At 36.2% G+C, this 13,667-nt stretch overlaps 1 pseudogene across 1 annotated transcript; it reads left to right on the top strand.

Moving 5' to 3' along the window:
- The first annotated feature begins 3,620 nt into the window (after positions 1 to 3,620).
- Positions 3,621 to 13,486, top strand: LOC143549549 (nuclear transport factor 2B pseudogene; annotated as a pseudogene). Its single transcript, XR_013138153.1, has 3 exons — positions 3,621 to 3,715; positions 10,517 to 10,955; positions 13,163 to 13,486. The product of XR_013138153.1 is annotated as a nuclear transport factor 2B pseudogene (transcript).
- The last annotated feature ends 181 nt before the right edge of the window (positions 13,487 to 13,667 follow it).

The following is a 13,667-nucleotide window of genomic DNA, read 5'->3' on the forward strand; positions in this document are numbered from 1 at the left end:
TCAGACAGTAAAAGGTTAACGTGTTCACCTCGTATGTCAGTGGATAATATCAAACTCCTCTTCTCAGTATGCTTAACAACCTATATTCATAATAGGCATGCATAAGTATCTAGTTGATACTATTCAGCAGACTTTAAGTCTGTTTCAGTTCAACAGACTCAAGGTCTGATCAGCAGACTTAATGTCTGATTCAGTTCAGCAGACTCAAGGTCTGATCAGCAGACTATTAAGTCTGACCTAACCTTAGTATAGTTATAGTCGTTTTATGAAAATACTTTGAATTTACATATGACGTTTGGAATAGCACGCTTTGGCTTAATAAAGGATATCATGTTGGCAAACTTCTCCAGGTAAGCAAACGAGTCCCGCGGTTGATTGGGATTTGTACGAATTGCTTTCCTTAGGCAAGAAGAGTCTACTAATGATACCCCCCTTCCAGTTACTACATACCCATCAAAATAATAGTTATGATAACATTACTTTACAAGTGTCACACCCCGACCAATGAAGGCGGAAACATCGAGGCGCGACATGATTGCTCATTGCACAATGACACTATAAAGTTACAATATTTAAACAACTCATTTAAATCCATATCATCATAAATAACACAACAATTGTTCATACAAAATGCCAAATAGATAGATAAACAAATAACTTGTTCTTTTATTTTCTAATATCCTAAAGCCAAGATAATAAGTTTCTTCAAGTAATCCAATCAAGCTAACATCAAACCTGTGACATTGCATAAAATAGAGTTTGTCAACACGAAGGTTGGTGAGCAATTTTCATAGTTTTGGAGAATAAGTATATAGTATGAAATCCACAACTAGTATATAAAAACAATAAATAATAGCAACAATTTAGATAATAAAACCGTCAATAAGAATACACTAACGACAATAATGAAATCGTCAATAAGAATACATTGACGACACCTTTCTATATGGGGATACCATATATACTCGGAATTAACGTATGATCATACTTTGATGAGGCTACCCGCCTTAGCATTCAAGAGGCTACCCGCCTTAGCATTCAAGAATTTGCACATAATCATGTAAAGCATATAACACCAAATCGAGCATTTATTTAAGTAAACATATACAATACGTGTTGTGGTTTAAGACTCAAGTATAAATCATTTGAATTTGAATAAGTATGCAATGCCACCCCCAAAACGAAAGATGAAAAACGGGGGATGAAAAAATACTCACATTAACAAGTAACTTGAAAGATAGTGTCGTGAATAATCGGAGATATCGGTTTAACGAGCAAGACCTATATTAAACGGGTCTTGTGTTAGTAGGTAGTCTTGGAATGGTTTAAAATAAAATACATGACAAATAAAGTAAATAAATAAAGTTTAGGATTTAAAATGTAAATATTTGATAAATTAAAGAAACGAGTTTTGTAAAATAAGTTTACCCGAAACCGGGTCTCGGTATTCTATTCATTAGTTTGTCGGTTCGAGACTTGATAATTAACCTATGTTAAGTAGTAATGTGGGTTAAAATGCGATATTGCAAAACCCTTGGTTATAAGAATACCCAAAACGAGGTTTAAACGAGTGTTCGGGTTTGTCGGTTCGAGACTTGATAATTAACCAAGCTCACAGTTAACTTCCCAAAATAATAAATGTTATGAGATAACTCAATAAAATCAAAATAGACATAACCAAGTATGTAGTTCTATTGTGAAGAACCTTAACGTTCGTTAAGCGAGTATACGACCTTATCGGTTCGAACTTGTTATAAGATCAAGTTGGTTACCGACATGCCAAGTATGTTTAGAAACTAACTAAAATTGATTTAAAATATAATCTTGAAGAAAAATATGAGTTTTGGTGGCTAAAAACACACTTGTGTGTCTTAAGCGAGCGAATTCGGTTTAGTTCGGTTTTTGGTTCGGTCCTTGACTCGGAATAAGACCGAGGATGGTTACCACATACCCAATTACCATGGAACTTGTAAAATAACTTATAAATAATAATACTCAAGTTTTACATTCAAAAAGTTAACAATAAAGCTTTTAAACAAAAATTCGGTTTTTAGTTCGGTTCTCAACTCGGGATGAAACCGAGGCTAGTCACCACATACCCAATACCATGGAACTTGTAAAATAACTTATAAATAATAATACTCAAGTTTTACATTCAAAAAGTTACAATAATGCTTTTAAACAAAAATTCGGTTTTTGGTTCGGTTCTCCACTCGGGATGAAACCGAGGCTAGTCACCACATACCCAATACCATGGAACTTGACAAATATGAACAATAAACTAAAATATGTAGAATTTAAGCAAGTATAACAAGTTATATGGTTAGATTTGTTAAATATATAAACAAGGACTACAAAGTCCTCCATGTAACCTTGCCTTACTAGCCCGACATTTCAACCGGCCGAGACCGGAGAAATGAAAGACTGAAGGTAAACAAGGAGTGTATATTATATATATGTTGCAACATCAAGCTTTAAGTGTTGAGAAGTTAGTTAAAATGAAATATTAGCTTATGAAGAACAACCTTAGAATTCAAGAATTTGAGAGAGAAATGAAGAAATGAGCAAGCACAAATGAAGAAGATAGGTGTATATATAGAGTAAGTTGAATGGGTCTTTCATAAAGGGTGTTTCATGAAAATGGGTTGGTTATAGACCCAAGAAGCACAAACTACAAATGGGTCCTTCAAGTCTCCATTTTGGTAGTTTTAGTCCCTGGAGTTCGTTTTGAGCGTTTTCGGGGAATTTTAAGAACCGAAAAGGGTGTTTTTTTTATCCAACAACTATAAAACAAATATTTAACATACAATTCATCATTTTGATAATATCGAAAGGTTCGGGATACAAACGGGTCGGGTTTACATTAATAATACAAGTATAAAATAACCCGAAATTGACAAATGTCACAACAAGGAAGCAACGTCTTTAATTTATAAAACATTACTTGGAAAATATTAACAGTTTAATGACTATACTCTTAACTAAGTTATAACTAGATATTTAAAGTAACTAGTAAAGTATCTTAACCTTAATCCTACCTTAATCGGTTTGACGAAACTTAAGAGCTTAGAAATCAGCAGCAGTTTAGCTTGTTCTTCGTTCATATGATCGACATCTCGTTAAACAGCGTAACGACACCTCGTCTCTTCGTAAAAACAGCCCACGGCACCTCGGAACTCGCTTGCACGCTTACCAAGGTTAACTATGCGAAAACTAAGGTGAAAATGGGATGAAATGGCTTGAACACGTAGCTGCCCTTTTATAGGTGAGTTTTGCAGACCATCGCGTAGCGCGATGGCCTTTTCCCCAAGGCCGTCGCATAGCGCGACGCCACAATTAATCAGAAGCTGCCACGTGGTTGGCCACGTGTCCCAGGTTACTTAACCTGGTCATCGCGTAGCGCGATGGACCAGTTGAGTTTGGCTGTCGCGTAGCGCGTCGCCCCCCTTTTTCTTGAATTGTGTGATTATCTGTCACGTAGCACGATGAAGTTAGTCAGAGGACCATCACGTAGCGATGGGTCTAAAAACCCAAAATTTTCATTTTAAGTCCTTAAACTTTCAAAATTGGCATTTTTAGCCCCTTAACTTCTAATCTTGACATTTTTGGCCCAAAACTAGATGGGGTATTTTCACGGTGTCACATGGAATGATGATGATCTTTCATGGGGTGGTCACGACCCCATAATTATGCTTGCAGATCTAGACGCTAAAATGTTTGATTTATTATGTATGTCTGAAACATGATATGTTTAAACGTTGTATATTCTTGTGGTATGCATTTACTATGTGTCACACCCTGACTAACACAATGCGGAAGCGTAAAACGGGAATGTAACAGACACCTCTGGTATCAACACATTGTTTATAAAGAAACATTACAAACTAATTTACAATTTATTACATTTCATTGTTCTATCATTGTTTTACAGTCTAGGTGATTCAAACAAAACTAGTTCGTTAACTATACGATCTTACTACTGGTATCCTTGCTTCTATTCACATAGCATCAACCACACACCTTGGGCAAGTAACAGATCACCAAATCACTCTGATTTAGGTACACCTGAAAAGCAGTTTAAAACGGGTCAACTACTAGAGTTGGTGAGTTTCGCGAGTTTCAAGAAAACAGTAATGAGTATTCACAAGTCAACACTTGTAATCATGAAATAAGTATGTATGTATGTAAATGATGTAATTATGCTAAGCTATAGTGAAGCCTTGACTGTATGTGCTGCGTGCATCCATTTCCCACGCTCAATCAACCACTGTGGCCCCTTTCCGCCCACAACATGCCCCAAGTAGCTATGTCTAACACTACATAGCATGTTGTATAATTATGGTCATGTGCAAACGGGGTAAAGTCTCAGCAATACATGCCGGCTCCGTTTGGGTTTGTCAAACCAATAGTACTATTCACAAGCCAACGGCTCGAAGTTAATCACTGTGTTAGTGGGGACTTTCGTGTGTTAGCAATTAGATAATTCACATTAATACATGTTTCAGGTATGTATATGTAATCAAACATGCTTTTCACCCCAAAAGTTCGTAAAACTGTTTAAAGAGTGGGGTCATGAAACTCACGGTTTAGTAGATAATCAGTACTGTATCAGCTCGTGGTTTGTTCGGTCCGCTATCAGTAGTTCCTATAATCAATATTATAATAATATTAATATTTTAATATTATTATAATCTCAATACTAAACTGGGCTGTATAACTAATCTGGGTGTAGCTGGAACGCCCAGAAAGTGGCAATAGGCTTAGGTTGTAATGTTGTTCAATGTCTAATACTTAAAACTGAACCTGGCTCAAATTCCCGTTTTCCCAGCTGGGCCAAGTTGTTCGTTTACGTGTTCAGAAAAAAGTTATGGGAAAATAAGCTTGGGTAAATGTATTGGTTAATAAAATGATTAAGTTATAAAGAAGGATCACATACTGGGGTCCCGAATTAGCCACGGGGCCCGTTTTTGTTTATTCAGTTTGATTTAGGAAGAAACACGCAAAATCCATCTGGATTGTCCAGGTTTTTCATAGAAAAGTTCATTTTTACTTAATTAGTCCAAAAATATGATTTTTGATCACTCTTGGTGTTTTGATATTCCCGCAGGTTCGTTAGTCGCGAACTTGCCGGTTTTTATAAAAATTGAATTTGTTTAATCTTTAAATTAGCATAATTAATTAACCGTTAATCATTAAATTATGAAAATTTAGCCACTTATTAATTAAAATATGTAGATTTTTATAAAAATATTTCTGGAATTATTTACTGATTTATTAATTTATAAAAATTCATTTTATCAGCTATATTTCGCCTGAAAATCGTCCGTTTACCCCAAACAATTTCCAAAAATTTCACAAAAATTCCTGAATGCTCAAATCATGTCCCAAATCAACCTGTATCAATTCCAGAATGTAAAAAGCTCGTGCGATATTCTTTTTGGCCCAAATTCGGTTATAAAAATTCACACGAATGCATATAAACAAAACACCTTTAAACTTCTCCAAATGATCCCAAAATTCATATGTGATCAAAATACATCAAGTCTGAGTTCCCAGAAAAATTTCATAATTTTTGAAGTATTTTAACTATATTTCCCAAATAAACGTCCCAATTCGGTAATAAATTCGCCAAATATTCTCGGATGGTCGAAAAATCACCAAATTTGAACAGGGACTCGTTGACATGATCCTTGATGTCCCTGAAAATGTTCAAGGTCTAATAATATGCACATCACAACCTTAACCTAAATAGCCCATAAGCGAGTGTTCCGGCATTACTTTAGCGGATTTGGCTCGTTTCCGACTTTTTAATCAAGTTTTCAGGTTCTTGTGCTTTTATGCAAGCTAGGTACAAGTCCTATATTACAAACCAAGCAGGTTTCATCAATAAAACAGCCCTTTAACTTAGGGTTTCGGCTAGTGCACAAAAACGAACTTTTGAACCGTAAAAACGCCGTTTCAACCTTTTTCCGTGTTTATGGCCAAAAAAACTATCAAAACAGGTTCCTTGCCATGTGTATGATCAAAACATGTTTATGGACCATTTTTAGGACTTTTACATGGTTAGGAATGATTTTTAGTAATCAAGACATGTTTTTATGGTATTAATCAAGGTTAAACAAGTACAAAAGTTACTTATTTAAGCTCCTTACCTTAGGGTTTGAAGAATTCTGGAAAAATCAGGTTTCAGCTGCTTGGACCTCAACTTTTTATAAATTAGAATGAATAAACAAGCTTGCAAAACAAGTTTTATAAAAAAAATGGGGGGTGGGGTGGGCTGGTCCGATCGAAAGTCATTTGGGCCCATTTTGGCCCAAGTTTTTGATTTCTCAAGCCCAAATACAAAAAGCCCAGTCCAAATTTAGTTCGGGTTCGGTTTTTGGCGCGAAAAACTTATCGGGTGCGTTAAACAGCGCGAAAACGAGTGTTTTTCGGCTAGTTTTGTGTAAAATTATAAAAACATACTATATGTTTGTAAAAATCAAAAATATTTTCACGAATCGCTTAAAACATTTCAAATAAGTGTTTGGTAAGTCTTTTTCGGCTTAACGGATGATACAATGCTTGGTTTGTAACTATCTTTCGCGTTTAAATCTATAGCGGGTAGTTAAACGAGCATGTTTTCGTTTAACTTGTTTGCTATCAAACTAAGGCTATATTTCTAATGTTTTAGTTTGTATAGATCGTATATCACTTATAGATGGTCCCCCGAGATATCTGGGTCATAACCCGACCCGTTCGGTTAATCGTTCGTTTGTTACGCAAAAAGCGTTTATTTGCTTAATCGGTAAATACGTACTGAGGTGTACCTTGTTTTGGCTCAAATGTCACACTATGGTTTTATGTTAAAAGTTACGTATGATGTTAATGTCATGTTTTATTAAAGCCGCTTCTATGATTTATGAAAACTGTAACTTCCTCCACAATCTAGATGTAGACTACACCCCAATGCTTATGCTTTGTTATAAGACATTTATGATGCGCTATAGATTCTACACTTGACTTGTACTAGATGTTTATGCTATGATTGAATGATTTATGTTGTTTATGAATTAATTTCCAGCTTAAAAACTATGTTGCGGATATGTAAATCTAGTTGTTGAGAGTTGAGACCCCCTCCCAGGTTTTGAGTCTTTCGTATAAGGTGGGAGAACAACCGAAACCCTAGTTTTTATTTCTTGTATGTAATGTCAAGTTATCGTTTACAACCCAACCCGAACCAAAGCAGACATTCAGACGTTTAATTAAAAACCACCCACCCGAGCACCAAAAACATTGACCCAATGAAAAAAAAATCTTAGTCCGCACCGGATATAGTAGCGTGGGTAAAGAAAACGATGTGGAGATCGAAAAGGAGAATGTAATCGTGAGAGAGCCCTTAAAGACGGAGGAGATTATATATGAGAGGATATGAGATCTCATAAACCCAATTGTTGTGTCCAATCCAGACATGCATCTTAAAAATAATATAATATATTGATGCAATCATAAATACTGTTCACATTTTAAAGATATTTAGTAGACTCGTATAAACATTTTATTATAAAAATTAATTACATCTGGAAAATAATATAACATAAAGTTAGTCACACTAAATACTTTTTCCCAACAAATTGACCAAGTTTATAATATTGTCTCCCACTTTAAAGCAAAAATGATTTTACAGTACAACACCCTTTTACTTTTATTATGACGATTCTATTAAAAAAATAGAAAAACAAACGTTGCCTTTTGGAAATGATTATCCTAAATAGCATCGAATATTATGTGACCAATTTCATAACATTTCTCAAGTAATGTTTGAGGGTATCTCAACCTTTTTGAGAGCCCTAAAGATTAAAGAATTATAAATATTAAAGATTCTTTGCAGAAAACAAGAAAATGATTCACTGATTACGGTCCTAGTAATGACATAAAATATAACTAGAGTAACCTGCTCCATAACATATAGTGTAAGAGGCAGGTGTCTTTATCAAATAGGCTAGCCTTACATTGACGCTAATATTAATGAAATACCTTTGATGACCCACAATAACGTTAGCCGTGTTGTCCTCATTTGTTTCTAAAGAAACATAGGAAATCAAGTGCGGCTTTAAATTTCGAAAAATACCCGGCTTCGAATAGCTCCTTCACGCTTGTTCATAACAAATTACAAGTAAACATAGGACATGAGGGCGTGACAAACATTTCCAAATAAAATGTAGGTTTTTTTTTCTTAATTATCAATGTTCCATTTCGGTTACTACATTGAGTGCTGAACCGTAATAAACCTCATGGATCTCACTGAATATTAAAAGTCCATACAAAACGCATGACTGATAATCCAACCCAACTCAGTGGCGTGTATAATCATCAAGGGAAAATCATCAAAATGACTATCAACCAAGTGGAAAAAGCCAAAAGAAGCATGCGAAAGTCAGGGCAATAGAGATTTCATGAAATCAAGAGCTTCAAAAGCAACACATGGTTGAAACATCTGTGCTATAGGTGTTTCCTCCAATAGCTAGATCCACAAACGAACGATTTGCTGACACGTGCCTTTTTTTAAAGAGGAAACAACTAGCAAAACGTTTGTGAGGGGAAACGTTTTGAGCCTTAGACATTTTCTTCAGTATAGACAGCTCAACCTCTAGATGCTATCTCCAGTTAGCCGGCTCAAACGTTTTCCCTCCCAAGGCGTCTAGATAGTCGCTTCCTCTACAAAAAAATGCCCACGTGTCAGCAAATCATTGATCAGTCAGTGAGTCCAACTATTAGAATAAAACCCCAACAGCCCAAACGTTTCACCCATGTGTCACATTCTAAATACTATTGTTTTTCGTGTAAAACAAACAACTTTTCCAACTTAGTTAAATAATAACTTTGATTAGGGTTGCACAAACTAGGTATTTTGTAGGAACCATGAACTGGTTCCGGGCATGGTAAAAAAAAATTAAAACCGGGTAAGATAAAAACCTATTCCGGGTATTGTCATGCATTTGACATAGGTTTCCATGTTTTTTTCGGGCCAGGTCAAGTTTTTGGCCAAGTAAATGTGGAACCGGTTCCTGGTACAGGTCTAGGGAGAAATCTTATACCAGGTCATGTCAGATTCCGGGTTAAGGTCAACAAAAGTCAAAACTAGGTCAGGTAGGAACCAGTCCCGGGTATAGTTGGGTATTTAACCATGTTTTTCGGGTTGCTTTTTTGTTTCGGGCAGGGTCGGCTTGGGTTTCGACTAGGTAAAGGTGGAACCGGGTCAGGTCCCGTCCCTGTCCAGGGAAAAATCCAATACCATGACAAGTTCGGTTTCGGGTATGGTCAACAAAAGTCAAAACCAGTTCGGGTTTTGACCCGGTAAAGATGGAACTGTTCCAAGTACACTTTCAGAAAGAAATCCAATACCAAGTTATACCCATAGGCCAGGTGCATTTAGAAACTCATTCCGGGGCATTCTAAGCACCTCTAACTAGAGGTGCACAGAAAACCCGAACCCGGAACATGACCTGAAAAAAATACCAGGAACCGGTTTTTTTAATACCCGGGTTTTTGATACCCGAACCCGTACCCGACCCTACCCGTAGGGTACGGATAGGGTATGCATTTCAGGACCAAAACCCGTACCCGAAACCGGACCCGATTTATACCTGGTAATACCCGAAAACCGGAACCGGTTCCATACCCAGAACCGGGTTTCTCCAATACCCGAAACTGGGTTTTTCAAATACCCGATTTATATATGAAATTACCCGAAAATACCTTAAAAAAATACCTGAAAATACCCCTAAAAGTGCAACCTCTTAAAAAATCCAATCTATACCCGAAAAATACCCAGGAAAAAGCCCGAAAAAACCCAAAAAAAACCTGAAAATATGGTTTATTCAATACCCGAAAATAGGGTATTCAAATACCCGGTTTTAGAATACTCGGTTCTATACCCGACCCGAACCCGATGCACAGGGTATGGTTTTTATAAACAATACCCGGACCTGAACCCGACCCGGGTATTTTCAATACCCGGTCATACCCAAACCCGGTTCCATACTCAAACCCGGGTATTTGAAAAACCTGATTTGTGCACCTCTGCCTCTAACTCTCTAAGGCTATAATTTTGATGATTTTCTTTTCTTTTCTTTTCCCTATAGTAAAACTAAAAGCCCAACCCATTAACCCAGCCCAGTCCAGTTCAGTTCAGTTCAGTTCAGTTCAGTAGCGTGTATACTCAGCCAGGTTGAATCAACCAAACTCAGTATACACAGACACACCGTTTAAATCAAAACAAAAACAAACCAAGGCGGAGATAACAAGATAGCCACATACATATAGATAGACCGGCTTTCGGCTCAGCCATCCGCCGATTCGGGTTCATTTGAAAATAGCTAAAATATAGCATTTTCTGGAGACATAAGAATTTTTCGGCGGAAGCCGCTTATACCATATTTTGCTAAAGGATATCTGTGTTATGATACAAACGTAAAAAAATAGATGAGATTTTGTGCCATCGGCTCTAAACAATCTTGTTTTTTTGAACATGAAGAAATAAAGAAGCTGGTTGGTTTCATTATCATAAAGCTGCTCCAAAACTGGCTTGGTTTCAAGATGTAGAATCACCATTTAGCGGGGCTACTAGGACTTGGGTCTCTCTCTTGGGCGGGGCACAAGTATCTTTACCTATTAACCAATTTCTAAACGCATTAGCCAAAGCCTTCGTCGAACACTACTACTCAACGTTCGACACGAACCGTGGCGGACTAGCCAACCTCTACCAGGACTCGTCCTTGTTAACCTTCGAAGGCCAGAAGATCCAAGGCTCGCAGAACATCGTTGCGAAGCTGACGTCACTCCCGTTCCAGCAGTGTAAGCACAGCATCACTACTGTTGATTGCCAGCCGTCTGGTCCTGCTGGCGGTATGCTTGTGTTTGTCAGTGGTAATTTGCAGTTGGCTGGTGAACAACACGCGCTGAGGTTCAGTCAGGTATATTGTTGAACACGTTGTGTTTTGATTGAATTGTTAGATGCTTTAGGTTAGGGTTAGGTTATTGATAGTTGATTTTAGTGTTTGTAGGTGCAGATTTGTAGTGGATGTTTGACGATTTTATGCGATTGATATCGCGGTTTTGCTTGAATTGCGGTTTTTGATGAAGTTGTTTTGTTAATGTGCTGTTTATTCTACTGTAACGAGCATTGTTTCTCTATATGCTATATCGTCAAACACCTTGTGTGCGATTGATTTTGTTTGTGTGATGTTGAGAATTTAGGATTTTGATTTTAGGTTAATATGTTGATTAAATAGTTAGATGCTATAGGTTAGGGTTAGGTTTTTGATAGTTGATTTTAGTGTTTGTAGGTGCAGATTTGTAGCGGATGCTTGACGATTTTATGCAATTGATATCGCGGTTTTGTTTGAATTGCGGTTTTTGATGAAGTTATTTTGTTATTCTGCGGTTAATTCTACTGTAATGCGCATTGTTTCTCTATATGCTATATTGTCAAACAACTTATGTGTTGAGGATTTAGGATTTTAGGTTCATATGTTGATTAAATAGTTAGATGCTTTAGGTTAGGGTTGGGCTTTTGATAGTTGATTTTAGTGTTTGTAGGTGCAGATTTGTAGTGGATGCTTGGCGATTTTATGCGGTTTTAAGTTTTTTTTAGACGGATGTGTTTATTTGCTTTTCGCAGTTTTGTTTGATTTGCGTTTTTGATGAATTATTGTGTTAATGTGCTGTTAGCTCTACTGTAATGTGCAATGTTTATCTATACCTAGGTGTGATCTTAATTTACAATTATAGGTAGGTTATTCACGGCCAGTTATCTGCTTATGTGCAATCATGATGTGCATTTGTGGTGGATGATGGTATATGAATTACATTTGGCAGAATTTTGAGATAGCATTTGTTGTATTATACTATTATGGATGCATTTGAGGTCTATCTATTATCAATATTATGTTAAGGATAGAGAACTTGTAGTTGATGGTGATAAACAAGTAGACTGTTAAGCTTATTAGAAGCTAGAATGTATCAGGAGTCAGGACCTTGTTTTTTTACTGTTTTGACAAGATGGAGGAAGATGTGACTAATAGTTTGTGTTGGTGCGAGATGTGAGATTCTTTATAACACATGTTGTTCGAGTATTTGCTTTGATTTTTTATAATGCAACATTTTCCATCTTCTTGTTTGCACAATAGGTTACTCCAAATTGCAAAAGCATGATGGGTTTGAAGCCCTTAGAGCTTGTTTCCATAATGCTTCAAAGTTCCCACTGGCGACCACTACTAATTACATCAACAATTATTAGCCAGTGATTTGCCTTACTGCTGTTTGTAAAAAAGCACCAGGTGCTACATGGTGATAGGCTCATATCCTCATAGGCTAGTGATCTGTCTATGTGTATTCGTGATGTGCTTTTGTGGTTGATAATACTATATTGTAATATTGAAATTCAATTGGAAGAATTTGAACTAACAGTTGCAGTATTATGCATATTGCATACATTTTAAATCTATAATTAATATTATATTGAGGATCAAGAACCTGTAGGTTAATATACAGGGAGACTGTTAAGCTTATTAGAAGTTAGAATATATCAGGAACTTCTTGTCTTATTGTTAGAACAAGAGGGAATAAGAGGTGCCTAATAGTTAATATTGGTAGCAGCTGTTAGATTCTTTATAATGCATACGCTCATTATGTTGTATGAGTGTTAGCTTAGAGTCTTTATTTATGCAACATTTCTCGTACTCTTGGTTGCATGATTAGACATAACTTACTCTAAATTCCATAAGTATGATGAGTTTGAAGCCCTTGAAACTTGTTTTTAATGTTCTAACTTACAACCACTAGTTACATTAACAATGGTGCTATATATCGATATTAAGTTAGTTAGGACTTATGATATTATTGCTGTCAATGAACAAGTAAATTTGCTTATGTCATTTACTGCTTTTTCTGTTTTTTTTATGAATTTTACTTGAAACATTGTGCCCCACGAATGATTATATTCATAATCTGTTTATTTTTTGAATAAAGAGATTCTGGAGGTTTAATGTTTAAAATTTATACGTAGGGCAACTTTTGATTTGTTTAATTCTTTAACTCTTTTGTTTAATCTTTTAGAGATAAATCCGAACTTGAATTGACCTGTTTCTTATGCTTATTTCTTTTACCGGTTTTGACGCAGATGTTTCATTTGATGCCAACACCACAAGGAAGCTTTTATGTGTTCAATGACATATTCCGTTTGAATTATGCGTGAGAAAAAGGTGTCATTCTAGAACCCGAGCATGTTTCCTAGTTTTTGAACACCATTTATTTCTTGTCAAATTTACTATACTCGAGTCTGTGTTTAGATGATCCATCATTCTAGTACTGCTTGGCTTTTGTGCTCTTTCTACACATGCGAACCATGTCTGTTTTTCTCTTATGCAACTTATCTCTGGCTTTATTAATCATTGAATTAGCCGGTGAAATATATCCTGATATTTCTATGCTAGCAATTAAGCTCGACAACTTGTTCAGGGCGGGCCAGCCATTTGAAATTTGGTTTGTGCTAAAATTAGTTTGAACCAAAATGTGCGATGACTGGAAACGGATTTTTTTAGGAAAAAAAACATGAGAGCTGGCATTTGTCGACTCGTCTCTAGGCCCTACTCACAATATAGTCTTTTCAACATGATGGTATCAAA

Source organism: Bidens hawaiensis, unplaced genomic scaffold (assembly GCF_021521415.1).
Source record: "Bidens hawaiensis isolate Kalapana, Puna unplaced genomic scaffold, B.hawaiensis_p1.1 tig00015640_1, whole genome shotgun sequence".
NCBI lineage: Eukaryota > Viridiplantae > Streptophyta > Magnoliopsida > Asterales > Asteraceae > Bidens > Bidens hawaiensis.